Source organism: Macrobrachium nipponense, chromosome 16 (assembly GCF_015104395.2).
Source record: "Macrobrachium nipponense isolate FS-2020 chromosome 16, ASM1510439v2, whole genome shotgun sequence".
Classification (NCBI taxonomy): domain Eukaryota; kingdom Metazoa; phylum Arthropoda; class Malacostraca; order Decapoda; family Palaemonidae; genus Macrobrachium; species Macrobrachium nipponense.
In genome coordinates, this window is record NC_087209.1 from 87,789,503 (window position 1) to 87,797,461 (window position 7,959).

The window sequence follows — 7,959 nt, forward strand, 5'->3', positions numbered from 1 at the left end:
CGCATAAACCTCAGGTTTTATCAGATGGGCTTATAAAATGTCATTTTGACTTGGTGTTGACAGTCGGTTTAGGTACTGCTCGGTTGGAGACAGGAAAATGATGAAATGACTTGCCCGCATACCAGTCAGTAATCCTCACTCCGCAAGGCAAAAATGTGGGACTTCTGCGGGACTAAAATGAACGGGAAACGGCAATGGTTTACTTGCAAGGTGCGTCGATGGCCAAAGGAGCAAGATAACAAGAGCCGCTGAAAATGTAAAGTATGTACGAAGTGAATAAGGAATACAGAGCCACGACGGTGCGCCATCCAAGGGAAAATAATAACTTCAATTAGGAATCCTGAATGCGATAAGGAAGATAAGTGCTTTCCTGAATTCCGAGGGCTTCTAAAGAACCATTAAATGTAACTTATTCAGATTCGTAATCTGTGATCAAAGAGAAACAAAATGAAACTCATTTATCCAATATATGTTAGATTATTAAAAATGTTAGCCAGGCTATTAGATTTATTTTTAATATTTTATTTGCTTCAATATAAAATGAAATGTATTGCAACGTCGGAGAGGAATTTTTATCTCTTCTGTTTTTAATATCTTTGAAAGACAGGAGTCCCGAAGGAAATGCATACAGAATTCGTTTATTTCAAGTGGGATTCAAAACTATGCCATATGAGGAAGATGAAAACTATTTTATTTCATGCATGAATATTTCTGAGAAATTCTTACAGATAATAACTATTGAGCTGAAATGTAACTATCCTTGCGATACTGATTTTTTGAGCTTCTTGGATTCATAAGCTGAAATTCAATTGTGTTGGTCGCATTCAGTAATCATAAGTATTAATGTCCAAAATTTCCATTTACGTAAGTTTTCTATTTAGTTTAACACGGAAGCGTTTCTGAAAGCCTCGAAATTCCAAGGGAGATGAATGAAGGAATTCTTATTCCTATTGTCAGGTGGAATCTGAACCCAAATTGGACAGAAAACTGATGTTAGGATAAGAACTCATTCCAATTCATAATTGCAGATACACTTTAGAAAGAGCCAAGGAAGAACTGAGTTCTGGCTCAAGCACTCGAATTTTTGGTTGAAAATGGCACTGATTACGGTGTCCCTATAAGCAATATATCTGTTTTTCAATTAGATGCTCAGAGAGGACGTACATGCTTTCATGAACCTCATGATTTAGCTTGATTGCCGGAAGAACTCTTTAGTAGATTAGTAAAAATGTTTTATTGATAAAGGAAGGGATTTTTCACATAGTCATGTAAATGAATTTTTCACTAGGAAAAATCTGAGTCAATATCAAGGAAAGAATTAATAGAATTTGATATTTTCTGGCTCTCCAAAACACATAGTCACAGAATAATGCACTTTATTTGATTTGCAATAAGTTACCGATGACTTGTGTTAGGATTCCCACCAACAGGGCATCTCTCTCGTGCCCTTGAGGAAAAACTGTGGTGCTTATTTCGAAGAACGCCAAGACTTCGCATAACAGTTCTTTATTCCAATACACTTTGTCAACGTCTGTGATATTAATTAAGGAGACAGTCCATTGCAAGGGTCCCATAATAGCATTGTATGTTTGATCGTTCATAGCTTTGTGAGTCGAGCGTGTCGTGAGCTGCTCTGCTGAGGACAAGAGGATATGAATGGTCCAACTTCAAAGATATATTTGGTCTTGCTTTGTTGCTTTTCCATCTCAGTGGGATCATGTCTAGTATATGAGGTTGCTGAGAGCAACCTCGTCATATCAATTACTGCTGTGGATTAGTTATTACCAAAGACGAGAGAAAGATTTTAAAAAGGAATGTGTATCACATTAATTAGTAAATACTGCTATAAAAAAAGTCTTATACTGATGGTAAAAATTGCAAGTAATGAAATCAGATTTTCCAGTAACTCAATTTAATGTAAAAGAGCATAAAATTTCCCATATTTATTAGCTCATCCGATTTTAATGGCGTCAGACTTACCGCAATAATTATTATTCTAGGAAACATTTCTCTCATTACGATTCCTAATTATTTCACAAAATGAACTTTAAAAACCCCACATTAATAAAGAAAACGCTTAAAACTTCCTGAAAATTTCATACGCTTCTGCAAGTCTTAGTTCTTGTAAAATTTGCAATCTTTTCTACGTACTGGAAAGCTCATATTTCATATCCATGGAACAGTAAATCTTAAAGGAGCAGTAGGGAACGTAATAGGAAAACACTGGTCCGAAAGGAAAGTTCCTTCATATTGAAATTTCATTATTATGTCTGAAAAATGATCAAATTTATCAAAGTTGACTATAACTGCTAAGATTTAAATCTTTAAATTGCTAAGAGATCTGAATTTATATCAAATTAACGACATGCACGTGAATGTTTTGGATGAATTTTATATTTTTATTGTGAATTTCCAATTGTTTTGGAACAGTAGATGAAACTGTAAATCTATAATTTATTTATACCTTTGCTTCTCCTTCAACAGGTGTGATTATTAAGTCTGATAGAAAAGGATAATTGCATCATAATAATCTTAATTGAAAGTACTGGATATAATTATTTTTATGACATGGGGTACATTGATGTAAAATCGCAACATAAATATTATTTTTGTAATTCCATCCTCTTTAGCAAAGGCGAAATGCTCCCCTTTAAGTGGGTCCATGAGAAGGCTGAAACCGTGACATTTTTCCAGATGAACAGAACAAGAGACTATCAGTTGTACATCCATAGTATACGGCACTTAAAGAAGTGAAAGTAATCAATGAAATAGGGAATAAATGTATAGAATAGGAAACTGAAGACAAAGGATAACTAAAAAATGCGCCGAAGTTTCTCCGGCGCTATCGAGTTTTCTGTAGTGTATAATCAAGGCTACCGAAAATAGGTCTATCTTTCGGTAGTCTCGGTATAATGCTGTAAGAGACGCGGCTTATGAAACTTTAACCACGGCCCAGTGGTGGCCTGTCCTTTATCGTTGCCAGATGGACAATTATGGCTAACTTTAAACTTACATAAAATAAAAACTACTGAGGCTAGAGGGCTGCAATTTGATAAGTTTGATGGTTGTGGGGTGGATGATCCACATACCAATTTCCCTGGCCTCAGTAGTCTTTAAATTCTGAGGACGGACAGAAAAAGTGCGGACAGGGAAATAGCGGACAGACAAAAAAAGCCATCTCAGTAGTTTTCTTTTAGAGAAAATAAAAATAATGAGAATGACGAACAGGTCTTGTCTGTTCACATCCATTTTAATCGTCCTGTCGGTTGCAGGGACAGTCAAGATTAACTAACATTATCTCTCCTTTGCTTAAATAACGATTCTTTATTGCGAGGCTGGTCGAGGTACTGCACTAAAAACATTTATGATCTGACGTAAGGATTACTTACACTATTTTTACCAATTTGATGTCATGCACCATGAAAGAAAGCTATATACCATGACTTTCCTTTTATGAAGACGAGAGCATTTCTATAAAATCCAAATTTGCTTCTTTAGTAAAAATAATGTCCCTTGCTATATCTTAGAATTGGTTTTTAAATATAAAATGAAAATCTAAGGCTTATGAGGAAGAAAGACCAAACTGTCTAGGCAAACTGCTCTCTTGAATGTACGACATATTTAGTGACCTACTATGAGATTCAGGGCCTTTGTAACACGGTTTTTTCGCAATAACTTTATATCTATGCATTTCATAAATATAACGCTTATTCAGAATACATATTATATCAACACATAAATTTTGAGTGTATTCTGCACTACATAGGTTGAATAAATTTGGTACTTATAATGTAAAAGTGACCTTTTTTGAAGTCGGGCCAACTTACTCAGAGAAAAGGTTTCGAATGCACTCGTTACGTAACTTATAACATCATTTCTTCCCTCTTTCTCGATGGATGATTGGCTATACGTAACGAAGGCTAAACCTCTGGCAACAATGACATACAAATTTAAATACAAGCAAAGCAGTACACCTTTCTAAATTCTGGAACCTCCCCACTGATAATTGTCATAATGAACAAACCAACAAAATATGTTAATAAATACAAAAACACTTCGATTATTAGTCTAACTCCCAAAATAAGTTTCCAAAGAAATTACAGTCTACTTTATAGGTCACAATCAGATTGACAAGATGTAGGGAATAGTTGGTAATTACCAAAAACATAGTAGACAAGCTTGATTTGATTACTGCTATATCCAATGTCAAGCAATTTTTATTTATTGGCTATCTACCTATTTACTGAAAAAAAATAGCCGGTACCGTATATTGGCTTTAAACCTTCACCAATAATTATCGTCAGAATGGTGACTTCATGAGGCTCCACCCACTTTCGCCTCGTTATAATTCAGGATAACACTGAAGGCTACCATGGGCATTGTTGGATTAGAAAATTTAACTTCTGGCTATAAAAACTAATTTCTCGAGTAGTTGTAAGAAGTGCTAAATGATCCTCAAGGATCCCAGCAGTTGGTCTAAACGTTTAATTCATGTATATTACTGCCATACTGTTGCGGCACTACTGCTACAGTAGTATTACTACGCTAGCACTGATACCCCACCCACATCTATGTATCGTTCCGCCATTCATAAAGTCTTTGGGTTTCAGAGCCGATGGCATTTCTGTCTGGTGGATGGGCGGGGCAACATTTAGTCAAATGGTGTTTGTTTACCTTGCTTACGTAATGAATGTTTTTCGACTCTTGGCTCGTAATCATTGGCCATGGCGTCGGCTAGTTCATTTTTACTCTATAAAAATCAAAACTATCGGGTTTAAGTTATTGATAATGCTGACAAAATTTGTGTGTGGTTGTAAAATATACATATGTCAACTTTCAGCTACATCCGATGCTTTGACAAGGAGCAAAGTCCAAAAAACCGTGTTACAGAGACCCTGAATCTCATAGTAATACCTTACTCTCGATGGCTGGAAAACCTTTCAGCAATTCATCTCCAGTTGGAGCCTTTCTGGTAAGGCCATTTGTAATTCAGTATTAGGGAAGATATGGAACCATGAAAGTTTACTGCAAGTTTTTAAGGTTTAAAAGTTTCGGCCCTTTAGTCACTTGAAAGACGTAACCTTCTGACACTGAGAAAGTTCCAAAAACATGTTGAGGATTCCTCACTGTTCTTATTGAATTCTATTAATTTCTTGGATTTCTATGATATTTTCAAAATATTTGTTCCTCTAAAATAGTTGCGTTACCGACAAGGAAACTCTTGGTATTCATTCATATAACAGACACATATGACTTTAATTTACTTTTATGTAAGAAGTTAGAACAGTTTTCTTTACAAATACTGAAGTCGTCTTTGTAAAATGTATGAGATTGTAAATTCTAATACCAGCACTTATATCAGGATTTAAAGTTTCACAGGGTAATTCCCAAATTATTGTTATTTTGTACATCATTATCATATTTTAGAATAAAGTTGTATATAAAGTACAATTTCACTGCTACTAAATAATACGGCCCATAATATGCCCTGTAGAGTTTCCTGAATAATATATATATATATAATATATATATATATATATATATATATATATATATATATATATATATATATATATATATATATAATATGTGTATGAATAACTTGATCACGAAGTATATAAAACGTGATGCTATGTATAAATAAAGGTTTTTTGCCACGAAGGAAAAAATGAAAAAGCGAGATAGCCAAGTACTTTCGGTCCTGTTCTGACCCTTTAGTAAAGGGTTCGAACAGGACCGAAAGTACTTGGCTATCTCGCTTTTTCATTTTTTCCTTCATGGCAAAAAACCTTTATAATATGTATATATATATATATATATATATATATATATATATATATATATATATATATATATATATATATATATATATATATATATACATATATATATATATATATATATATATATATATATATATATATAGATATATATATATATCATACATATATATATATATATATATATATATATATATATATATATATATATATATATATATATATATATATATATAGATATATATATATATATATATATATATCTATATATATATATATATATAGTATATATATATATATATATATATATCTATATATATATATATATGTGTATATACATATATATATATATATATATATATATATATATATATATATATATATATATATATATATATATATATATAACTTGATCACGAAGTATATAAAACGTGATGCTATGTATAAATAAAGGTTTTGCTATGGAGGAAAATGAAAGGCGAGAGAGCCAAGAACTTTCGGTCTAACACGATCCTTTACTTCGGCACAACTGATCATACAGAGCAAAAACAAAGTCAAAGTAAGCTTAGTATCCAAACTGACATTACAAGATTAGCATAAGGTCGATTTCACTCTACTGAAACGACAAAACGCCTGAGGGCAAGATTAGTGATTTTTAGGCAGCCACACCTTGGAGGAGAACACACGAGGTCAACAGATGATTCATCCAGAAAACAATACATTTTGAAAAACAAGGAGGCATATACGACCTAGTAACATGAAACTTACAAAAATGTTCCAAAAGAATTGGTGAAAAGACGAACATAGGATATAAATATAGCGAACAAAAGAGAGAGAGAGAGAGAGAGAGACAGAGAGAGAGAATAACTATATACATGTGGGCCTAATATTTATCCAAAACACGTACAAAAAGCCAAATTTGCTGTCGATGCTGAAAGGTACAGTATTGAGTTCACTTCTGTGAAACTGTATCTTGACTGACCTACTACCCACCAGCCCACACAGCATCTGTACTCTGCAGACGGTCCCTGTAAGAATCTGTTCAGGCACAACGAGATGCATTGAAAGATTTGCAGCTAATCTTTTGATCCAAAAATCCGGTAAACTTTTCAGTACCTGAATAAAGCAACATGACTATACTGTAAGGACGGGACAAACGTGCGAGGCTCTGCTGTCAGGTCCGATTAATTTAGCCGTGCGAATTATTGTGAAGGATTTAAAGCTTTGTCTTGCTGTATTAAAGTAATCAAAGGCACGAATAGCAGAATCACAAACAAAACTTTCATCTTGCAAATTTAATCCAGAATCAATAAAATGATTAGTAATGAGCTTGATCAGATGAAGATTATCTGCAAATATGAAAACTTCTCTGTCTGCGCACGAATTTTTGATAGAATCACTGATTCCAATGGCATTTCCAAATTTTTACAGACGCGGAGATGATAACTGGCTTTTCGAATTATTTCTATTAATCTCAAAATTTTTTATGTTTTTGGAACATTTGACTGATCAAATGACTAAAATAGTGTTTGCCTCCAGTTACCTATAAGGCCTCATACCATTACAACTTGTACTTTATCATGTGGTTCGTAAAGCATATCCGTGCCTATATCATAAGCCTCAACCTTATCTAGGCTCATTTCATTCATGGACATAACTAAAATTGTTTCCTTAAGAGATGATAAAGACGTTAGTATTCCTGGCTCATAGTTGATTTTTAGGTCAGTTATTCAGTATTGCTACAGTAGGTAAAGGGATTCCCTTTTCATGTCTCAAGACATTTACAGCATTTTGGGGTTGAGACGTAGCATAATGAGAGCCAATTCGATGTCTTCATCTGTCAGGCTTTATGTTCATTTTTTCTTAATGATTGCATCCATTCAGGTTTTAGTGAAAATATTCTTTGAATATCAGTTCCATTTCCTCTCTGATGTAAGACTTCTCTTGCATAAGAGGCATGCTGTTTTATCCTCTTCTTTTCGTTGTCTTCAATTCTAGCATTCCTGATAAACTTTGCCTTCTGAACCCTTTACAAATGCTCTTACATCACCATCTCTGTTTCCTGGATATTTGTTGCTCTCTGCTTTTCATCGCTGGGAAAAACTTTATTCCCATTTTCTTTCGAGGCGGTTGATCTATGACAGCTGTGCAATCCACCGTCCCCGTCACAGATAAATTC